The 25137-nt window shown below is 38.9% G+C and overlaps 1 long non-coding RNA gene across 2 annotated transcripts; it reads right to left on the reverse strand.

Annotated features, from left to right (window-relative positions):
- Positions 1-16971: 16971 nt before the first annotated feature.
- On the reverse strand, positions 16972-24233 carry LOC308336152. 2 transcript variants are annotated; one of them, XR_013966121.1, is made up of 3 exons: positions 24213-24233; positions 19261-19285; positions 16972-18371 (listed from the first exon to the last, which is right to left on the reverse strand). It is a non-coding gene; the product is annotated as an uncharacterized lncRNA (long non-coding RNA). The 2 variants fall into 2 exon arrangements; XR_013966122.1 differs by lacking the exon at positions 24213-24233 and adding an exon at positions 21519-21541 and having other exon boundaries at positions 19261-19291.
- Positions 24234-25137: the final 904 nt, after the last annotated feature.

Below are 25137 nucleotides of genomic sequence, written 5' to 3' on the forward strand. Positions count from 1 at the left end.
TAAACAAACATTATTTATGAACGATAGTGACCTTTGTCATATAATCGGTCCAGGGATATAATAGAAGACATATCACAGATTATTTTCCGACTGGGTGTTTTTTGACTTGCTAACTGTTTAATTTTATTCAGGAATTTAAAGAGCACAGAGTACGGCTCTGGGCTGCATGGGCTTAACCTGACTCCGCCAGCTGGTGGCAGTATTGGGTTCACAATACTGCCTTCAAAAGCCATATGCCTGTATTGTTTTTAATTCATCAACATTACAAACTAAATAACGCTTAAAAAATGTTGAGAATAAAGAATTTTGCAATATTACGTCAGTGGTGTTTGATGAAATTATTTTTTTCACTAAAAGTAAAAGTTGCCTAGCAGTATCACAATGTAATATGCTCTACAAGTGGTTAAGTTTAAGAATAAATATGCAAATTAACAGTAGCCTTAGGACCAACCCGCCTAGTATAATACAACAGTAGTTTGAAGTAGTTCAACGTAATAGTAGTCTAGTAATAACTAATAATTGTAGTGAAAGTATAATATTTGCATGTGAAATGTAGAGGTAATATTAAACAATTTAAGTGTCATGTGTCCCTCAAAATACAGTAGGCATAGGCATACCTTAAAGAAGTTAATGCTTGCTCTATCAACTCCAGACATTGCCTTTTTCAGTTTCAAGTTAAATATGAATGAATGACTGGCTAAATTAATTTTACTGGTACCACGGAACGTGACGCGCACGCGCGTGCATGTGCGCATCGCGGCATGCACACAGAACAGCAGCTAAGCCTAAACACAAAAGTAGACTTAAATGGTCAGACAAACATCCTTACTGCACACTAGCGAAACTAAAAGGTTTGCTTTGGACGAATATATCTGTAACTGTTCTTTGATGGAGGAGAATACCACACAGCAGCAGTAGCCTACTGGAGCCATAGCAGTCCACACTGCTGTAAGTCAAGTGTGCATGGCATGCTTACCGGCTACGTGCGCTCACAGTCACCACTCAGGTATAAACAGTTAAAGCTGTTGTTATGCAAAGTAGTGGCTATTTTAATTCGGCACGGTACTTTACACGGTGTGAAAATAGGGGGAGGTGGGTGCCAGTAAACCTAGACCACTGGGTACTTGGTGGTGACTTCAAGACAGTATAAAGTAATGTGTGATGTTATGTTACAGAAGTGTTTATTGTGGGCTCGCTACAGCGAGCACACACTAGTTATTGCCAGCCTATATTTATTGTGGGCTCGCTACAGCGAGCACACAGTAGTTATTGCCAGCCTATATTTATTCCGCTTCTTTATTCCGCCGCTTTTTTTTGACACACTACTACTTCCACATACTTTATGCTAGAAATTTAGTTCAAACTTCAAACTGTTCAGCTCTTTGAAGTGATTGTGGCTTGCATACAACTTTTTACAAAGTTTTATACTTTTTATACTTTTTAACTTTTATACTTTTTTTTACATCCTTTATAATGAGAGTCGATGGAAGAAAGGTCCCATTTTTCACAGTTAACTTTTTTGAGCTCTTATTACTCCGTCATACTTTCACTTTGAAACTTCATTCAAACTTTATAATGTTCATCTATCTTTGAACTTTCATTGGTGAAAAAGTTGTTTTGAAAAAGTTTATACTTTTTAAAATATTTAACTTTATTTATAGTTTTTGCCTCCCATAGACAATGAATGGGATTTATCTCTAAATCAACCTCACTTTTGCAGCCTCATTACTCTGGCATACTTTGTCGTAGAAACGTGATTTAAACTTTAGAACGCTCACACGACTCTGGACTCTGGACGGTTCAAACCGTATTCGAATACGTTGAACGGTTTTTCCGAAATCGCAGTTCAATCGCAGGCCGTTTCGGCTAATTAGTGCCATCTTAGAGTGCGGGGCCTCTTTGACTAGAGTGTGGAAACTGAAATTCTTTCCTTGAAAATTTACCAAACAAATTGTCGTCCCGGCCAAAGTATTCATTTTACACGCATGTTCTTTGGTCATTTTGTAGCCACACATGTCCTCTTTCACACAATGTGACCACCAAAGCACAGAGACATACAGAATGTGAACTACGGCCTTTTAAGTGACACAAAAACAGTCAATCTGCTCATTGACCTCCATTGTATAATTCTTACGAGGAAATTATCGCGCTGACAATTCTTAACTCGCTCTTATAACCACATTTTCAATCGTACCAACACCACAATCGCACATGGTGTACCTCAATATCTCAGGCCACTCACAGCGAAAAAAATATTTGCATTCGACTTTTACTTTTTGCGATAGAGCAATTTGTTCGGGGCATAGTTTCCCCCCATTCACGGCCATTATAATCTCCCAGTCATAGTACTGGCATAGAACTTGGAAGTCTTTTACGTCCACAGCTGAGACATATAAGGGCTTAATTACAGGGCTGACATTAAAGTTACAAGATCTCAATGAGTTGCTCTGCGATACCTTGTGAGCTTGTAGGTCTGCTATTTGTGCAATTGGCTGGCCTTTACACAGCTCTCGCAAGAGCACGCACACACGCACACACACACCCTGTCTTCCTATTGGCTGGCCTTTACACAGCTCTCGCAAGCGCACGCACGCACGCACGCACGCACGCACGCAAAAAAAAAAAAAAAAAGTAATTTTTCGAAAAAAAGTATTTTTTTGAAAAAAAAGTATTTTTTTGAAAAAAAAGTATTTTTTTGAAAAGAAAGTATTTTTTTGAAAAAAAAGTATTTTTTTGAAAAAAATTAAATTTTTTGAAAAAAATTAAATTTTTTGAAAAAAATTAAATTTTTTGAAAAAAATGAAATTTTTTGAAAAAAATGAAATTTTTTGAAAAAAATGAAATTTTTTGAAAAAAATGAAATTTTTTGAAAAGAAAGTATTTTTTTGAAAAGAAAGTATTTTTTTGAAAAAAAAGTATTTTTTTGAAAAAAATGAATTTTTTTGAAAAAAATGAATTTTTTTGAAAAAAATGAAATTTTTTGAAAAAAATGAATTTTTTTGAAAAAAATGAAATTTTTTGAAAAAAATGAATTTTTTTGAAAAAAATGAAATTTTTTGAAAAAAATGAAATTTTTTGAAAAAAAATTCATTTTTTTCAAAAAAATTCATTTTTTTCAAAAAATTTCATTTTTTTCAAAAAAATTCATTTTTTTCAAAAAAATACTTTTTTTTCAAAAAAATACTTTTTTTTCAAAAAAATACTTTCTTTTCAAAAAAATACTTTCTTTTCAAAAAAATTCATTTTTTTGAAAAAAATTAATTTTTTTGAAAAAAATGAAATTTTTTTCAAAAAATTTCATTTTTTTCAAAAAATTTCATTTTTTTCAAAAAATTTCATTTTTTTCAAAAAATTTCATTTTTTTCAAAAAATTTCATTTTTTTCAAAAAAATACTTTTTTTTCAAAAAAATACTTTCTTTTCAAAAAAATACTTTTTTTGAAAAAAATGAAATTTTTTGAAAAAAAATTCATTTTTTTCAAAAAAATACTTTTTTTTCAAAAAAATGAATTTTTTTGAAAAAAATGAAATGTTTTGAAAAAAATGAAATGTTTTGAAAAAAAACTTTAACCTTTTTTTTTTTACTTATGAAAAAAATATATATATATATTTTTTTACTTAAAAAGAAAAAACTTGAATTTTTTTAATAAAGATTATTTTTTTTACATTTAAAGAAAAACTTTTAAAAACACTTCTACAGCTTCCACATACTTTATTCCGCTTTATGCAGTTATTTATGCTTAAACTAGTTTTTCCAAATGTTCATACTTTTTTTTTACTTTTACTTCAGCTTTAATACATTTTCTACTTTTGTTTACAATATGCTACAGTCCCGAAATTTTGATTATGGATTTAGACCACCAATGGGAAAACTATTACTCCGGTCCCCGAGTTTCAAACTTGACACGGCAATAACTTTATACATTGCATTTTATGCGCAATGTAAGGCTCTAAACAGCCAATTTAAGGCTTTAAACAGCCTTAACTCTGTTTCCCAGCATGCTACAGGTCTCAAAGTTTGTGGGTGGTCTTACTATATGTTACAGCTGTAACATATTATGCCCCATCCACACTGTCTTCCTATTGGCTGGGCCATAACTCCAGATAATCTCTAAACATGCTACAGGTTTCAAACTTGGTGGGTCGTCCCACAGACCCCCAATTTCATAAGAAAATTACCACTTCCGAAACATTTGTAGACACAATTATAAATGTTTAATTCCAGGTTAATAACATAATCTTTAATGTGCTTAATGATGGTATGGACATTTTCTATATAACTGCTTCTATCTCATGTATACATACTTACAAGGCATAACAAGTCCTTACTTTAGATGGGCTCTACTAGTATCTACTGTACCTTTACAAAATCACGAGTTTGGGCATAAATTTTTTACATACAAGGATTTGTATTTTTGCATTTTGCATACAAGTTCATCTGTGGCAAAGTTTAGATTGATAAAAAAAAATTGACATACATTTTAGACAATAATTGAGCCATGCAATGTACTTCACTAAATAAGAAAAATGATATAACTTAAGTATTTATCAGATGTATTAATAGAGGACATTATTGATGCATTATAAGTCTTAGTGGTAAACTAAAGTAGCTATTTATTTTTTTAAACATGTTTATTCATTTTCTTTATATTACACATAAGTATTTTCAACAATTGACATATATTTCCCCCCCCCCACATCCCTCTGGCAGCACAAATACAAACAAAATCTTATCACGAAATGAATTGACAATAATAAATACAAAACAAAAATAAATAAATAATGACAAAACGAAAAATAAAACGAAAAACGAAAATAAAACACATTACATACAGTTAAACAAACAGATTCACAATGTCCATCACAGTTCCCTACCCCCACCCCACAGCTAAAGTAGCTATTAGATATGTATTAATAGAGGGCATTACTGATTCATTATTATTATTATTAAAAGTATTTTGGGTGATATTTTTTGACATTGACATATACAAGAAATGTTTTGTTCAGCATAAATTTAACAAAGAGTTGTGACCTCCATGTTTAGGCTGTGGTTAACATTTTAACACTTTCCATCATCCCAGTTTTTCCCTGGCACCCCCCCCCCACCCACCCACAGACACACCGATTTAGGCATTTGACAGACGCTCTTAATCCAGAGCAATTTAGAGTAAGCAAGAACACATGGTAATACATCAAATACACAATAGTCATCAAGAATCATGCGTAAGCTAATAACTTAACATCCCTCTGACAGTGGAATATCTATAATGAAACTATGTGTATACACTGTAGAGTGCTATGTCTACATAAACTGATATCTAAAAGTTGAGCCTTTGCATACGCCTGTAAGGTTGTCGAGGCTAGGGCACGTGCACACACACATGCATGCACGCGCACACGCACACGCACACACACACACACACACACACACACACACACACACACACACACACACACACACACATACACTTGTCACTCGTTGGTGAGATGATACTCACTTTAAGGCTGAGTAATTGTGACTGTGCCTGTCTTAGGTTGTCCCGGGGTGTTTTACCCATGTGGGATCTTACCCGTCATTGGCTAACCAGCCTGCCATACTCGCCTACTTATGGCTCCAAACGTGGTATGTAATTATCCAGTGCTCCCCAGTGTCCAGGATCTTATGCAAAGTAAATTAAACGCAGTAAGTCGTCAGCCCAGATAAGCGTTCAGCAGGTAGCAGTAGTGCAGGAACTGTGAGACGTGGTGCATTATTGACTGGCATTCTCTGGAAATGTGAAGCTTTTCATAGTGTGGTTGATACCTCCTGTAAAAACACACACACGAGCACACATGTATCACTAATACATATGAATTGTGCATTGTTGCAAATTGAGTAGTGAATGCTTAATCGTATTATGTAGATTGTAATACATTTTAATATACAATTAACTTACATATAACAGGTAGGGTATCTATGGAAGGGTGGATGGGCTGTCTGTGGTGTGTTCTTGTTTGTGGGAGGGGTGGGGTATCCTCCTTCCATCTGTTGCTCCTCTCAAACCAAGAGTTGTAGTGTTGTTTGCAGATAGCTGTAAATAGCATTTGGTTAGTTACAAAATAAGCATTGGATGCTTACTCACATTACAAGGATTACAATACATTATATTTGGCATGCCATGGAAACAACTTACTTGTAATGTTGCAGCTATGGAATCGGGGGCTGCAGGATGGATGGGCTGCGACTGCCACATCCAGTGGTTGGGTATTGTTATGGGGGGGGGGGGGTCCTATTTCTGTCTCTTGGAAACCAAGTGTTGTGGTTTTGTTGTGGGGTCCTATGTCCATCCCTCTTTCTTTCTCAGCTTCAAAGAGGCTGGGGCAGCCAAGGCAGGTGGTGGAGCTTGGCTGCATGGAGGACCCCCCCCCCCTATTATATGAATTAGTTGTATTACATTATGTTCTGTTAATCTATTCAAAAGCTTAATTGCGTTACTCTATTACTCTATATACTCTATTAAACATGTTTTTTCTAAACTAAATAAAAATATACAGTAATGTCTGAATAATATAATAATGCTGAATTAGTTGTATTACATTATGTTCTGTTAATCTATGCTTAATTAAACTACATTGCATTATGTTTTGCTATATTAAACATTGTTTTTTCTAAACTACATAAAAATGTACAGTGATGTCTATTATGATTATATCGTGTTGAATTTGTTTAATTACATTATGTTCTGTTAATCTATGCTGAATTAAACTACTACATTACATTATGCTTTACTCTATTAAACAATAATTCAATATAGTGCAATGTTGTATATCAATAGTCTATTAAATGTGACTTTGTAAATCTACTTTAAATCAGATGTTGGCTGTTTGTTTATTTGAAAAACAAGGCACAATAGCCTACAGATTATTCACCTGAAATAGCTTTAAATTGATTGGTCATAATGCCAACAGTAAATTGGTGGTCAGTAGCACATAATTTGACATATAAAATGAAAGACTTTAAAATATTGCACTGTAAGATTTCACAATACGGATTTAAGATTCCACAATACAAGTTGATATCGTTTGATAATTGTTACTCTACTGAGACACGTTAGAGGTTATTACACAGTATACAGGGTTGTGGTAACTGTGATAGGTTCGTAATACACCTGACTGGACACAATGCTGTGGTCGAGAGATGAAAATGTGGTCCAACAGTGTGTTCTTTTCAGTGGTCGCAGTTGTGATTAGCTGTGCATATCCTCTGGATTCAAACAGATCAAATATTGCATGCGTTCCGCTGGACAGCAAATTTTCATTGAAGTCTGCACACACAATGATTGGGTGATGATCCATGATCTCTAAAGAGTCCAAGAGGCTTTTCAGGTTTGGGAGGAATTGATTAACACCGTAGTTTGGAGGTCTGTACACAGCAGCAATCAGTGCATTCACTGGGGCTTCAACTTTGACAACCACAAACTCCAGGTCAGTTACATTATGTATGTACGGCTTCTCACGGGCTTGAATGTTGTTTTTCACATATACAGCAACTCCACCCCCGTTACTGTTGGCCATGCAAGAATTGTTAGTGTAGGAAACGTTTCTGTTTCGCTTGAACATACTGTAGCCATCCAAATGGAGACTCTCAGCAACAAATGATCCATGCAGGTGAGTTTCCGTGAGACACAACACATCTGCTAGACCCAGCTCATGATGACTCTTTATGTCACTGATATGAGGTGCCAGTCCTTCTGTGTTGTGATGGATGATGGTGAGAGTGTCAGGCGTGTTCAGTGTTTGCGTGCTGTGAGCAAGTGGCATTATGTCCTCAAAGCTGAGTTGGGTCATGCTCTCGAGGCCTGCAGTGATTTCAGGGTTGGCATAGATTTTAGTCTCATCCATATCAATGATGTGCATTCCACTGAGAGAGGTTACTCTGCTGAGAGCTACGTAAGCCATACCGGGTTGAAAAATCTTTTTTAGGGACACTACAGCAGTAGAGGTTGTCATGCCTTGCACTTTGTGTATTGTACAGGCAAATGCGAGCTTCATGGGAAACTGTCTGCGTACTACGTGCTTCAGCTTTTCCTCTATCCTCTCGATGTACACAACATTATCAGGTCCTCCGCGTGTTTTATGACGGTGCCTCTGTCCTGCATTTGTATTGTCCAGCTCAAGCCCAAGCATCTTTGTATATATAGCACCATCTTTTTCACAGGTAACTATTCGGGCAATTTTACCAAATGTGCCGTTCACAAGTCCATCGTCCACATCAATGTTTCTGGTGAGCATAACGCGAGCACCCACAGCAACTTGTAGTGTGTCTGGTAAGTCGTTCTTGGTTCCACGACATGGTTTTGCTTGTCTGGCCATTCTTCCTGAAAATCTGTCCTTTCTATAGTCATCTGCATCAATGTTTGTGACATCAGAATGAAGCAGCGCTAACGTTTTTGCGTTGTGTTCATTGACCTCCTTATTAGTAGGAAAGATGTGAAGTACATCATTTGGGCAAAGTGCTGGTTCGGTGATGGCTTGTGAAAGCATATCTCTGTCTTGTTCAGACAAGGTATCTGACTTTAGTTTCACACGGATCCTGTTCAACGTCTCAGCATAAGCGATATCATCCTTCTGACGCATGATCTCTGTCAATGTGATCATCTGAAATTGGTCGCGCCAAAGGTCTATCTGACATGATTCATAGACACAGAGAGGTTTAGCCTGTGAAATTGGTGGAATCTGATGGAAGTCTCCAACAGCGAGTACTGACATTCCTCCAAAAGGGTTTTGACTTCCTTTGATTTGTTTTAGTCTGGCATCTACATAGGCAAAGAGATTCTTTGAGACCATGGACACTTCATCAATGACAATAATTTCAGCATTTGAAAGCTCTGCTCGCACTTCATCCAGTTTGTTGCCAAGTCCTGGGAATGGAAGTTGAATGGATCTTGGTAGCTTAAAGATGGAATGCAACGTTTTGCCTAAAATGTTGAAAGCTGCCGTACCGGTGAATGCGGTTAACAGAACAGTAGGCTGCGATATGTCAGTTTCCTCACGATTTCTTTCGAGCCTGGACAATATCTTGGATGCCTCTGAATAGATGCATTTGATTAGATGTGACTTCCCTGTTCCAGCACCACCATTTATATACCAGAAAAATGGCTCTGAGGGTAGATTACAAACACGCTTCATGCACCAGTCTCTAACTGTGTAGAATATGCATGCTTGCTTCTGGTTCAGACCTTGATACATTTGGCGTAATACTACAGGGTCTATCTGAAAGGTTTGTATCATCGGTGCAGCTGTTGTAGCTTCAGACTCAACGCTATAGTCTGGGACATCTTCTTGTTCATGTTGGTCATCCAAATGTTGTGTTTCGCGTTCTGCGATACATTCCAACCTCACCAGTTCAGATTCAGGAGCCAGATTACACCATTCATCTTGCATGGGCCCGTTCTGCTCATATTCGTCGATGGCACTCTGGATCTCTTCACTGTGTTTTTCATATTTATATTTGTTTTCCTTGACAATGAGAAATACTGGCTGGAGTTGGTTTGAACCAGGTAGCTGAACACAGGCGCTATGCAAGAAGGACTGGTATGTTTGAAAGTTGTCACTTTTCAGCTGCGACTCTGAGCGGTGTGGGAGGTACAGTTTGAGTAGTGTGCCAAAATATCCCTCAGGATTCTTTTCCTCTGAGACGTGGTAATATCTGATGATGGCAGGTTTCCCCTTTGTTCTTTTCTTCACAAATCCCATCTCATTAAGTAGAGGCACAACATCTTTAGCTGTGTATTTCTGCCTGCCATAGACAATATTGCAAGTGGAAGAAAAATCAGCCAAGCACATCACCTCAAAGTCTGGACGTTCAGGTCTAGCATGGTATTTTTCAATTAACCCCGTCATCCACACATCTTCTGAGTCTGGTATAGTGTTCTCCAAGCGTGATTGGGGATAACTCATTTTCAGTCTATTGTCATCTGTTGGTATGAAACGGATACTGCGTGAAGACCTCTTCATTTTTATACCACATACACGAGTTACACACTCCTGAGCGCTGACCTCTCTCATTTTGGTGTACGCCTGCATTACTTGCATCATTTCCCCACGTTCGTCTAGGTTGGCATTGTCTTGATTTGAGTTTTCAATCATTGTTTTGAGATACTGGCTCATCCCGTGCTCAGCTTTGGTGACGTAGGCTGTGATGTACATGATACACGAGTATGCATTCAGAATGTACTGGATATCAATATTGGCATCCCAGGCATCAAGAATATAAGGATTGTATGGGTTCACCATGCATTCCTTTGGATCACGTTTCAGTATAACCTTATTGGAGCTGGTCAGTGATTCGAGATATTTTGTATACTCTTCCATGCTTAAATTACATGCAGCCAGTAGCTGTGGTAAATCCAGAGATTCAGTTTGAGGGTCGTCAAGCAACTCAACCACTGGTTTAAGCTTCGTCTTAGCTGCACTGAACTGCTTAGGATCTGTAGGTCTCGTTATCATGGTCTCACTCGCAGGGGGTTTAGGAAATCCAAATCGGCAGCCAGGTTTGTTGTTTTTGCGACATGACTTGGAGTGATTTCTGCTGTGTGTCTGAAGCTCTTTAACCTTTCTGTATAGTTCTGGCTCAGTATTTGGGTCAGGCAACCGGGCTGTAACGTACTTGTCAATAAAATTGCACACAGTCTCATCAGAGTCCTCATCATACACGGGTGCACCCTCTATCCATAACAAACAGTGAACATGAGGTGAGCCACGACTCTGATACTCTAAACGATACCAGTAATCTACAAGCTTGCCAAGCGGCTGCGCGGCACTCAGAAACAGTTTGAATAATTCATCAACACGTTTATCAAACATGCGCATTGTTGTAACCGGATTGCTTCGTAATATTTCACACTTTGTTGCCCAGTCAAGTTCTTCAAAATTAACCTGTTCACCTTGTTGTTTCTTAATTGCTTCAATCACCTGAGGCCATCTCATCTCTGCAGCAGAAGCAGTACCAAACCAAGTCGGTTTTCCTAATTGTCTGATGGTAGCAAACAGATCTCTGGTTGTTTTCTCCCAATAGGCAGGGGTTCCTCTCAGTGGCTGCATGAATCTGATTGCCTCTTTGTTTCGCACCAGTTTTTGAACCTCGTGTTTGTCTTGCAGCATCCTGGAGGTTATTTTGCGTCCATCTCGTGTCTTAGGCTTTCCTTTACGCAGTTGTATTGACATACTGGAAGTAGCCAAATGTATTTCTGTTACGAATTGTGAAAAGAACAAATAATTTGTATCTCTGGCAAAACGACTATCTACAGAGGTAAGCCTTGATTTAAAATAACTGCTGGGTGTTAACCTAATGGGTCTTGCATCATCAAATGTGTTTACACTAGTGGGAAATTGCACTGGGAATGCCATAGACTCAAGCTTAGGTGTTCTGAAAAAGTTGACCGGCTTATTACCTTCAGCAGGCGCAATACAGTAAATTCCTTCACTGAACGATAATAGCTGGTCTGCAATGTCAATTGGCTGTAGACAAGATTCGAGGGCAATGCCACCAGTTGGCTGTTCACCCTCTTGTTCTGTATCGTTTGAGTGATCCTGTTGTTGATTGTCATTACGAGGCAGGATATCGATATGTTGTTCCTCACCAAGACTATCGTGTGGCTGATTCAGTGCATTTTGCTCACACCTGTCAATGTCCCTCAATGCATCATCATCATACTCATCATCTTCCATGATATCATCAATTTGATTGTCACCTTCTTCCTCGTCGTAAATTGTCGGGTCACACAATTCGGCCTCATCTCTGATAGTTATGTCCTTATACTCGGGGTGAATTTGTTTTAAAGTGTGTAATGCCTTTAAAATTTTAGACATAGTGACAGTCTGGAACAATTGATGTCCTTTGTAGTGCAATCGTCTCTTCAACTTTACTCTCATCACTTGAGAATCACTTCTAAGTCTGGGTAAAACATTGACAGTCGCCTCTACTTCAGATGGCACACATACTACATTACCGCATAGTGATCTCTGCTGGCCTTTGGGAAGAGGTATGATTTTAGCAAATGTTAAGTACTTGGATGAAATATGCCTCTCCAATATGTTAAGATCAGACAATTCAGGGGGGATTTCTACCAGCTCCAAATTATTAGCCATAGCAAGTGGTGGCATGTGCCCTCTCTTAAGATAGTCATGGCAGGTGGCACAGATCCATTCTTGCTTCCTCTCATTGGGTACTGTGCAATGTTGTGGTTCTCTGCATACATCATTGCAAACATGAACATATTTTCCTGTCAAGCAAGCAGACACCACATCTGGATTTTTTATGTAGTCTGTCCTATTGCAGTGTTTTACTCGATCTGGAAACAATGCTCTATGGCATACTGTGCAGACATTAGTGGGGCCATCTTGTATGCTTGTTCTAAAAGCAGATATGGCTTGTTGCATTACAATGTTACGTTGTTGTGCACGTAGTGCATCTTCTTGTCTGTATTGTTGTATTATTTTACGTGTGCAACGCATCTTATGAAAGAGTCTATATGCTGCTTCACTGTGATATCTTTTATAAAAATAAGCATTACATTTCTGTAAATGAAGCCGTCTGAAATCTGGGTCATTTTTGTATCTGTGTTGATTGATTCGTTTCATGATTTCAATATGTCTGAGTCTAAATTCAAGATCATTTTTGTATCTGTGTTGATTGATTCGTTTCTTTCTGAGTCTAAATTTATGATCATTTTTGTATCTGTGTTGAATGTTTTGTTTCTTTCTGAGTCTAAATTCATGATCATTTTTGTATCTGTGTTGAATGTTTTGTTTCTTTCTGAGTCTAAATTCATCATCATTTGTGTACCTGTGCTGACTGATTTGTTTCATTGTTTGCATATGTTTCATTTTAAATGCACTATCATTGGAAAAACGCTTGTTAATATACAACTTTTTCCTTTGTCTATACAATTCGCATTTAGCATACAAAGCCCTTTCTTTCACGTTTTTTGTTTCCTTTCTCTGTACTGTTTTTTGTTGCTTTTGTACTTTTGGTTGCTTTATGCCAGTTTTTGGTAATGCAAGTTTTTCACAAGTCCTCATATATTTTCGTCTTTTCCATTTTTCCAATTTTAACATGTGTGCTATCTGGTCCTTGCTCATATTTGTGATTTTGAAAGATTGTCCAGTCACAAACTTACAGGAAGTCATACTTTGAGATGCTTCAGTGTGAGTTAAGTTAGTGTGTGGGGTTTTAAAATCTGCACTTGATAATTGATTGCAAGTGACATTACAATGTTTATGATCAACAGCAGACGTTATGTCAACCTCCGGTTCAGTCATAGGTGATAATAAAGCACTGTCATCAGTACACTCAATATTGCCGGTGTGAAAATACTGTTCTGCAATCCCATCAGACATTTCTGACAATGAATGTTTAGCCTGCCTGTTTGTGCTGTAGACATCTGTGTTTGATGTTGTTGGAATTTCTATTCCAGAGTCTGCAATAGTAACATGACTGTTATCCAGGTTGTCACTGTGAAATCCTACAGGAATGAGTTCATACATGCATGTTGGTAACGTCTCAAACACCAGTTGGCACTCAATAATCCTCTTAATCATATCTTTCAACTTTGTGAATGTAAGCATTACAGCAGTGCCTAAGTGTTGATAATAATATTGACATGGTAATCCATCAGGACTTCTAGAGTGTGGGTCAAAGAAACCAAATTGTCCTGATCTGTTCCTGAACACAGCAATTACTAAACCACTCATTACCAGCAATGCATAGTTCACGTCTTTTAGCAAACAGCTAAGTCCTGCTTCTAGATTTAGGCACTTCTCTGCATAATGAGATGGAGGGTCTCCAAAGGTTCCATACTGGGAAAGATCATGATGCTTTGTTACATGGTAGTCATGGTCGCGGGCAGACACTTTGTCCGGTAGATCATCTATAGCTAGATGATCATGAGCAATTTTATTCTTTATTTTAGGTAAAGATGCACCATCTTCACCTTCGTGAGCTTGTAGATCGGCTGTTTTTCTGACTTTTGCATCTAACTGACGCTTGACCTCTGTGTACATGGTGTCGCCCTTTTGCAATACAAGGTCCAGGTTTGCTGCTGTAATGTGTTCTTCCTCATGCAGGAATGCCAGAAATGTTAGAGAACTACAGGCACACTGCTTATTCCTGGAAAAGACACGGTATTTAGTGCTGTTTTGACTATGAGATGCTGCAACACTTGTCTCATCAGAATGGCCTTTGTGTTGAATACGGTTAGATGTCCTTGGTACATGTCTAACTTTAGGCACATGTTTGACAGCATCAGTGGAAGACATCTTCTGTAATGGTGTTTTATTGCTGTGGGGTGCACATTGTATTTGTTGACCTGCTGTGACATTGTCAGAAACATGCTCTTTAACCCAGTGTGTTGTTGTTGGAATTTCTATTCCAGCTCGTGGTGACAGGTCGATGGAGTCGGCAATAGTAACATCACTGTTGACCAGGTTGTCACTGTGAAATCCTACAGGCATGAGTTCATACATGCATGTTGGTAACGTCTCAAACATCAGGTGGCACACAATAATCCTGTTAATCATATCTTTCAATGTTGTGAATGTAATCATTACAGCAGTGCCTAAGTGTTGAGTATCTTCATTATATGGTAATCCATCAGGCCTTCTAGAGTGTGGGTCAAAGAAACCAAATTTTCCTGATCTGTTCCTGAACACAGCAATTACTAAACCACTCATTACCAGCAATGCATAGTTCACCTCTGTTAACAAACAGCTAAGTCCTGCTTCTAGATCTAGGTACTCTTCTGCATAATTAGATGGAGGGTCTCCGAATGTACCGTACCGGCGAACATGCTGTGTTACGTGGTAGTCATGGTTGAAGGCAGAAACTTTTCCCGGCAGTTCATCTGTAGCTAGATGAGTATGAGCAATTTTATTCTTTGTAGGTAAATGTTCCCCTTCGTGAGCTTGTAGATCGGCTGTTTTTCTGACTTCTGCATCCAACTGCTGCTTGACCTCTGTGTACATGGTGTCGCCCTTTTGCAATACAAGGTCCAGGTTTTCTGCTGTAATGTGTTCTTTCTCATGAAGGAATGCCAGAAATGTTATAGAACTACAGGCACATTGCTTATTCCTGGAAAATGTAGGATATGTAATGCTGTTTTGACTATGGGATGCTGCAACACATGTCTCATCAGATTGGCCTTTGTGTTGAATACGGTTAGATGTCCCTGGCACATGTCTAACTTTAGACACCTGTTTGACAGCATCAGTGGAAGACATCTTCTGTAATGGTGTTTTACTGCTGTGGGGAGCACATTGTATTTGTTGACCTGCTGTCACGATTGTATCCTTAACACAGTATGTGATGTTGTCAGAAAAACGCTCCTTAAACTCCTGCTCACCCATGGGTCCTACACGCTTTTTAAGATAATGTGTCAAATTCTTAGATAAACAGTCTTTATGGCAATGCACTTTAGCATCCTTCTGCTCGCTCATAGGTGATACAGCACTGTCATCAATACACTTGCTTGTTTGATATTCTGTACAATGTCCTACAATCACATCAGACATTTCTGACAATGAATGTTTAGCCTGCCTGTTTGCATGATGTGTGCTGTAGACATCTGTGTTTGATGTTGTTGGAATTTCTATTCCAGCTCGTGGTGACAGGTCAATGGAGTCGGCAATAGTGACATCACTGTTATCCACGTCGTCACTGTGAAATCCTACAGGCATGAGTTCATACATGCATGTTGGTAACGTCTTAAACAACAGTTGGCACTCAATAATCCTGTCAATCATATCTTTCAATGTTGTGAATGTAATCATTACAGCAGTGCCTAAGTGTTGAGTATCTTCATTATATGGTAATCCATCAGGCCTTCTAGAGTGTGGGTCAAAGAAACCAAATTTTCCTGATCTGTTCCTGAACACAGCAATTACTAAACCAGTCATTACCAGCAATGCATAGTTCACCTCTGTTAACAAACAGCTAAGTCCTGCTTCTAGATCTAGGTACTCTTCTGCATAATTAGATGGAGGATCTCCGAATGAACCGTACTGGGAAAGATCATGATGCTTTGTTACATGGTAGTCATGGTCGCGGGCAGACACTTTGTCCGGTAGTTCATCTGTAGCTAGATGAGTATAATCAATTTTTTTCTTTGTTTTAGGTAACTGTCCCCCTTCGTGAGCTTGTAGATCGGCTGTTTTTTTTACTTTTGCATCTAACTGACACTTGACCTTTGTGTACATGCTGTCACCCTTTTGCAATACAAGGTCCAGGTTTGCTGCTGTAATGTGTTCTTCCTCATGAAGGAATGCCAGAAATGTTAGAGAACTACAGGCACACTGCTTATTCCTGGAAAATACATCGTATTTAGTGCTGTTTTGACTATGGGATGCTTTAACTCTCGTCTCGTCAGATTGGCCTTTGTGTTGAATATGAGATGTCCCCGACAGATGTCCAACTTCACTGTGACTAACCTGTTTTACAGCATCAGTGTAGTACATCGGTTTCACATCATTGCAGCTGCGGAGCCTTTGGGGAACATGCATTTGTTGACCTGGTATCACATCGTCAGATAATTTCAATTTCACCCATCGTTGTTTTGTTGCTTGACTTTTTTTCCCTTTCCTCGGCATGGTAACGTTTTGTTCTTGTAGGCTATTTGTCACACTGGTAAACCTTAAATATACGATATTCACAAATATCTTCAGAGAATGTAGTGATTGATACAGTAGGCTACAGTTCACTAGCAACTTGTTCTATAGACACCCAGAAAAAATATACCAGATGTGAGCTACTGAAAACCACAATGCAATCTCAATCACTGAGGGACATTCACTATAGTACCAAACAGAAGCAAGTGATTTGTCACACGTCCACTTGTATTATCTCACTTTCTAAACAATGTAGGCTACAACAGTATTAATAAGCAGTTTAGTTTAAAGAACTGTTCAAAAGAGGAAATGTGGTCAAGTTTGCAATTAATTTAAAAAAACGGGCTGCATTTAATGCAATACAGGCAATGTTAGACTAAACGATTAGTGCACCAAACAAATACCAGTCATTCATTAAATCAGTGTATCTATAAGGCAGTATAGACAGTTAATATAGATATGAACACTACCTTTGTAGATTTAGTATTTGATCAAAGATTAAACTAAATGTATAGGAATGTGGAAATGACCGTTTTGTTTTGAACCAATGAAATGTTTCTCAAATGTTAGCACAAGCAACAAACCTTCAAGTAGTGCTGATTAAATATTCAGTGATAGCTTAACAATATAGTGATGATTAGGAAAATTATCTTGGTAATGTATACACTTAATATAGCAGTTGGGCTACTTCAGTTGATGGACCGCTGTTCAATAGAGTGATCACAGACAGGTCCACTTGTCAGAGCTGCAAATAGTTTAACTATCAAACAGAATTCTAAACAAGCCTATTGAACCACCATACATTTATTTTTACTCAAGTATATTTTACTATACAATGTATAAAGAAGCTGAACAATAAAGAGAGGTTGGCCTTGCTAGGAGTATATACTGTACTAATGTTAAGAGTATTTCTAAACAGTTTGTGAAATGTTTGCTTTGATGATCCTGGTCCAGTACGCAGTCCGGTCCTGGTTCAGTATGTAGAGTGCAGACACCAAGCTGATCGAGTTGAGGCTGCGTTCGGATCCAGATAGTGGATAGCCAGAAACAAATAATTTCAAAAATGAATGTATACGGAATGTAATCACTCAGGAATGTGGAAATGGTGTTTAGGTGGATGGATGTTTAACCAAAACAAAAGGTGAATAAACAAAGATGGCTCAAAGGTGTGGCAATACAAATGTCTCAAAAAGCTGTATCCAAGGTTTCAAGGTTTCATATCAGGGTTGCATCAAAAGTTGTATCAAGTTTCATATCAGGGTTGCATCAAGTTGCGTTTCAGGGTTGCATCAAAACTTGTATCAAGTTGCGTTTCAGGGGTTGCTTAAGGGAGCAGAGCAAGATCTCTCAGAGTTGCTCCCAACTCTGAGACTTCTCTGAGCGAGATAGAGAAAAGGTAGAGACAAAAGACAGAGAGGCAGCAGGGAGATAGAAGGGTTTGGGGTGTTGGATTAAGAGAAAAACTGTATCCAAGGTTTCATATCAGGGTTGTATCAGGTTTCATATCAGGGTTGCATCAAAACGTGTATCAAGTTGCGTATAAGGGGTTGCTTAAGGGAGCAGAGCAAGATCTCTCAGAGTTGCTCCCAACTCTGAGACTTCTCTGGGCGAGATAGAGAAAAGGTAGAGACAAAAGACAGAGAGGCAGCAGGGAGATAGAAGGGTTTGGGGTGTTGGATTAAGAGAAAAACAGGATCCACTGGAACCCAGGGTTCACTGCGCAAGGTTTACCTGAAAGAAAGAATATTCATAGTCACATTTATACAAGTATATCAGTAACATAAATGCATAATGTTGCTGTCGGGAAGAAACCTTGTGTTGTTTGCTAAAGCAACTAACTCCACCTCTCATGGAATATATAAAGTTACAACACAAACTTTGCTAGCATAAACAGTTTACAAAATCTCATTGCTTATACATCTTTCTTTGAGATTTACAATAAAAAAAATCAGATCTTTTGAAAATCATGAGATTGGAGCAGAATCTTCCCCACAGGATTAATAAGCCTTATGTAGTCAGTTACTGTACTGTATAGAATATGCAATTGCTAATTACATCAACCATAGTATTCAATATTTAAAGTATAATGTGTGTTCCATCGTACAACAGTGGTGTGTGCTGCAAATAGCAGTTCTACAAGCTCAGAATGTGGCCATTTGGTCAAAGGGTCCCTAACCAAAACATCTGCCCCTCCACCATAAACATAAGTATGTTTTTAAGCTATAAAGCTACAAATTCACAAGTCACGTTGTGAGCTTGTCGGTCTGCTATTTTTGCTAATCATACAGGGCTTAAAGGCCTATTCATAGTGTGGATTTTCGGTGGCGAGGTGACCACCGGAGCTGAAATAGCGTGGAGCGGTGGCGAGTAAAAACAGAGAGTAGGGCTGAGGCGGTGGCCGTGGTATGCTCTTCACCGCGGCTCAGTGACGTCATGTTGTAGTTCGGTGGTCACCTCACCACTGAAAGTCCATACTAGGAATAACGCCTAAGTGGTTACTATGTGTCAAAATTGTGTGTGTGTGTGTGTGTGTGTGTGTGACATCACTTCTTGCACCTATATTCAACTTGAATACAAATATTGTGTAAAAACATCATCAGTGTTGATAACTAATACTTACTCAAGTGTAGGTCAACAGCAACCAGCTAAGTCTGCAGAATGAAAAGGAGAAAATCAGCAATTACTTAATTGTTCAAAGAATATTTTTCTTTTGTGTTGTTAACCCATTGAGATCTGGCACCAGATTCTACAATATGTCTTCCAAAACCTTATCAGTGGTTCTCAAACCATTTCATGTCAAGGACCCCGAGAATTATCTGTATTTTGCCACAGACCCCATCTGAAAATATGTTGTAGCAGGGACCCCCCCAGAAGCAAAGATTTGAGTTAAAGAAAACAAGCTACAAGCTCGTAGCGCAGCACTCAGAGCATGTAGATCTGCCATTTTTCAGGTAAAGTTTATAGTCATGGTTAAAAGCTATAGGGTGTACAAAGAGGCTCTACGCACACCAAAGTCCTTGTGGCGGTGCCGTCGCACGGGAGAAAACTGTATAGGAGATCTTGAATGAACAAGAAGGTGGCCGCACACACCAATAGCCAGAGTACCAATATTTATTCGGACAGCAGGTAAGACAAATATCCAACGTTTCGGCGGTTAAGCCTTCATCAGGGAAAAAAAAAAGCTATAGGGTGACAGAGATGTGTCCTCAGGTCTAAATGGGTTAATCATTTCCTGGTAAAGGAGTAAAGTTCAATGCACACTGCTGCATATTTCTAACTAAATGGCTTACATTGTAACAGCTTGCATTGAATCAATCTGCTCCAATTTAAACACTTCACACAGTTTCAACCTATCGTTCAATTGGCCATCACTAACACATTGCTATCCTCTGCGACAAAGTGGGTAGGCAGGAATGGTGTCATCTTATGAGTATTAGTGATGACCACTTAAAGCTAGGTTGACAGTTATTAAAGTAATTTAAGGCAGTGGTTCTCAAAGTGGGGTCTGGGTTGCGGAAACCCCCAGGGTTCCTTGAGGGGGTTCCCAGCAAAATAAAAATGTAAGCACTTCAACAGACTTTGGCCATTTGAAAATGGCAAATGAGCATGCAGGTCTGTTTAAAAAGAAAATTGTGTTCCTGGCACATATTTTCATACTTTTTTTGGGGCCCTTGAAATCAAAAAGTTTGAAAATCACTGACTTTTTTTTATATATATCTTTTATCCCACGATTTTGTAACCCATTTTTCACCCCTGTGTCAATCATCTAATGTGATCCTGGGCTCTACACACCCTCCGCCAACCTGGGGAGAGCAACGGACTTAACTCATGCTTCCTTCATGCTTTAGTGTCCAAGTTGCTCCTTTACACCTGACAGGGGGGAGTTTCCCTGGTTGGACGTAGCGCGTGGAAGGAACACGTTATTCCAACCAGTTCCTTTCCCCTCCATCAGGCGCCCCGGCTGGCCAGGGGGAGGCAGTTTAGAGACCAGGATTACTGCATGTTTTTGTGAGGGTACCTACCCTAGGGGACACGGGGAGAACATGCAAACTCCACACAGAAAGGCCCTTTCGCCAACCCCGCCTCGGGTATGGGCACTGATGACGTGGAGGAGGAAACACGCCGCCAGCACCCACAGCGCCCCGAGCGGGAATCGAACCCAGGACCTTCTAGCTGTGAGGCGACAGCACTACCAACTGTGCCTCCGTGCCCCCACTGACCTTATTACTTAATATCCTAAAATACTAAAACGTCAACCACATTAAATCAGTAAGGCGCTGATTTCACATTTACATTAAATATGGTTTGTATTCAATCCACTGGGAGAAAAAAGTATTGCACCTGTACTACCTGCATGATGCATGTGAATAAAACCTGTAAACCTCAGTAGATTTGTGATATCAGCTGGTAAATAACATAATGGTAATAATAATGGTAAATTGAATGTCACCCATTCACATCCCACATTGTGAGCTTGTAGATATATTTTCAGTGATTGACGATGCATACATCTGGGTTAAATCGTGAGGATTGTACAGTACGCAATGGCATTCCAATACAGTTTAGCGTTCAATGATTCTCAACCTTTTTAACTTCATGGAACCCCCAGTTTGATATGCATTATGCCACATAGCCCCATTTTATCCAAATTAATCTATATCTCTGGGATCCCAATCTTCACTGTAAAATGCTGTGTCAATGTATCGCCCTGTGTGAAGTGTGCAAATCGCACATAGGTCTATTACATAGGTCTATCACATAGGTCATAGGCAACGGGAGGCGATATTGGCAAGCTTTCCCCGAGATTCCAGTGATGTTTGGTAGGCCATTCATTACCCATTTATCTGCAAATATTAAGCTGATACAGTTAATACTTACTCAGAAGGTAGGGTGGTGTCGTTTGATCTGCAGATTGAAGGAGATAGAGGAAATTATTCAGTTTGTAGTTGCTATACATGCAGAATTAGTATTTATTCATATCCATTATTTTCTTTTTTAACCCATTGTGGCGGGAACTTTTGGTGTTGGCATTATGTTATGCTTTAGCTATTGAAAAATAGCAGATCTACAAGCTCATAGTGCGCCACCGAGTGGCGCGCTACGAGCTTGTAGGTCTGCTATTTTTGAAAAACCACTGACATAGAAACATAGCTTTTTCAGAAAACTGTCAGGATGTAGAAGACATTTTTTGAATCTAATGTCAGGTCAAAATGGGTTAATAAGAATTTGAAGGTCTTCAAAAACCGTAGGTTAGGTTTTAGAAGGCATTTTTAATTCAACAGTATAGAATACACTGTCTGATAACAAATAAAAGGCTAAACTTAAATGACCAAATCAGCAACATTTTCTGTGTGTTGCAAGTTTGTAGATCTGCTATTTTTACAATACTAATAATAACATTAGGCAGCAGGGGGGCCACAGCGTTCTACAGGGAGGGAGGAATAATGTGATGTTGGGTCACCAATTCACGTTTCAAGTTTTCACAATCTCCTACTGCACCTGTTGCATATTTGAAACACCTCATAAACACTCAAGTGACGTTAGATTTGTCTGTGAGCAGACAGTGGTAACAGTGCATCCCATGGAGAGTAGATTGACATTCAAGGGACCCTAAGGTACCGACCTCCCAAGTACAGAACAGGTAACCGAACTGGAAAATAAACTACACAACATGCCCATTTATCTATACTTACTCAGATGTAGGCAGGATAGTAATTTCATCTGCAAAATGAAGGAGATCAAAATAAGCAATTAATCAGTTGTTTATTTCCAATATAAAAAACACTGTTGCAAGTAAAAAGTACTCAATTGTTTAAAATTAGCCAATCTACAAGCTCACAACTCACCGTGATGCAAAGGAGGGGGGGGAGAGAGAGAGAGAGAGACAGACAGAGTTTAGATAAAACCATGACATACAAGGTGCTATGACAAATGTACAAGATGTCATGGTCCCCAAATTGACACTAATTGACCCCCAGTTGAAAAGATACAGGGACCCTGGACCATAAGAACCCGTTTATTTTCAAGGACCCCCAGTTTGACATGCATATTAACTACATTTAATGTCATTTCTATCTCTGGGACCCCCAATTCATATAAAAGGATTGTAAGACTCATAGTTACAGACCCATAAGGGTCCATTTGGTTCCTAACTATCATTTAGCTGGGGACCCCCTACAACTCAAGGACCTCTAGGGGTCCACGGACCACACTTTGGGAACCACTGCTATAGCTGTTCGGAGTTTGGTAGATTAAGCCCTCCGAAAGGCTAAGAACAGGCAGCACACACGGGCATGACTCGTGTTAGTCAATTTATTGATATGAAAGACCACAGGTCATAAACCTGGAAGAAAGAATAAAATAAAAATGGCATTACCATAACATTCGTTTGAATATAATGCAATAATTAACAAATAAGCATCACGGTATGTTATTGTAATTGACTCTCACAAAATATAATATAGCTGTACATTCTCCCAGAATATACCTGCTGAATATACTTGTAACATAATCTTACAGCTCCTCTCATTACTGATACAAAAGTGCAATATAAAGAAAACCGGCATCATGCATACATTCCCTATATACACACAAGTAGCCTACATATAACCAAACCACATATATACTGCGCATACACTAAATGTGTATATAAAGCAGCACAGTAAAGCAGCACAGTAAACTCTGTTAATACAGCGAGCTGGATACAATAAGTATATAAACTATAAACTGCATTTCCCAGAATGCAATTCCCAAAGTGCCTTGCGCAGATCGCACGCAGCACGCACGCACTATGCCGGCTATGCCACTATTACCATGGCAACAGAGTCCGTAAGTTAATATACTGACGTGACACTATATGGACGTGCAAACACCACACAATAACACAGGACTTCTCCACCACGCTACAGTCCGCTAAGCGTCCCGACAGAGCAACCTGTCAAAACAGCCAACGCTGGCCACAGCTAAACACTAGCATTGCTACATAAACATTGCAGCCCGTGCGCCGCTCGCTCGCTCAATACTTGCGGTATACCAACGCGGACACAACGTGACAATACTACTGCACAAAATGCTACCAGTAGCCCATAGCAAACATTATACATTTCACACACTACAGTTCAAATCTAACTTACCAACGGGCTGTGTGCTCCTGATGACATTATCAGAATGTAATGAGTGACACTGCTAGCAAAAGGCTACTGTGTTAGCTATTAGTTAATGACATGAAAACTTCTTCACAGATTAAAACCCGTTTAGTACAATTAATTTATAGACATGTATGACTCAACGTCATAACAGTCAGCAACACGCAGTGTTCGTGTGTTCCTCTTATGACGGCGGGGCCGCGGGGAGCTAATTAGCCTGGTAGCTAATTGTTAGCTAAATAAACTCAAAATAAATAGCATGACAAATGAGAGCAAAAACGGACCTAAAACAACGGGACAAAGACAAGTAATGGTTTCGGGTCTGTTGTTAAACAAAGTGATGAACTGGGACAAACGCAATGTGTTCATTTAGGTGTTAAATTAATATAATATGTACTGTACACAACAGAGCTGGGACGTTACTTACCAGTTCTGAGTTTTCCAAACAGGAAGTGGTGTGGTGTTGCAGTAAAAGCGGTCCGCATGTGCTTGCAAAACGTTCCGTCTCTGACATTTGCATGAAGACATGACAAATTGACTTATTGTTATTATTTGATAACCCAGCACTTACTACTGTAGGCTACTGTAGGCTACTACTACTACTAATAATAATAATAATAATAATTATTATTATTATTATAATTATAATTTACATTAAGGTCCTTTATTTTCAATTAATATCAGAACATTTGTACAATTATATGAAAAAATCACACTTGTGCGCCGATTTTTGGGGGTAGTCCGTCCCTTGTGTCATTGGACAGTAAAATAAGCAATATGTTCTCATGAGTCTGAAACTAAAACTGACTGATGGCAGATTAAAAGATAATTCATTATGATAGTGGAATTATCATTACTTGTCAAATGTTCGTCTTGAACCATTGGCCCCCCACATAAGCCCTTATTGCCCCCCCCCCCCCCCCACACAAGCCCTAATTGGCCCCCACACAAGCTTGTATTGGCCCCCCACATCACATGCCCCCTTAGTTATGTGGCCAAAAAAAGACCAAAAAAAAAAGAAAAACCCCACCCCCATCTGCACGTGCCTGTGACACAGAGACTCACGCACGCACGCACGCATGCACGCACACACACACACACACACACACACACACACACACACACACACACACAATGCCACGCCAGACTTTCCGGTCCATGCCCAGTTCCTGCTTACTGATGCATGTGTCCCTAGCGATGACATCAGGCCAGGGGACGACAGTTTTCTGCTGCTTTGAGGCAGGATTCCAGAGAAGAAGGGAATATATAACGTCATTGTCAGCTATTATAGGCTGTTAGCTGATAATAGCCTATATTACAGTTGATGAAAGATGAAAAATCACACTTAGTGT

This window comes from Protomyctophum bolini (assembly GCF_963924005.1).
Source record: "Protomyctophum bolini genome assembly, chromosome: 21".
Classification (NCBI taxonomy): domain Eukaryota; kingdom Metazoa; phylum Chordata; class Actinopteri; order Myctophiformes; family Myctophidae; genus Protomyctophum; species Protomyctophum bolini.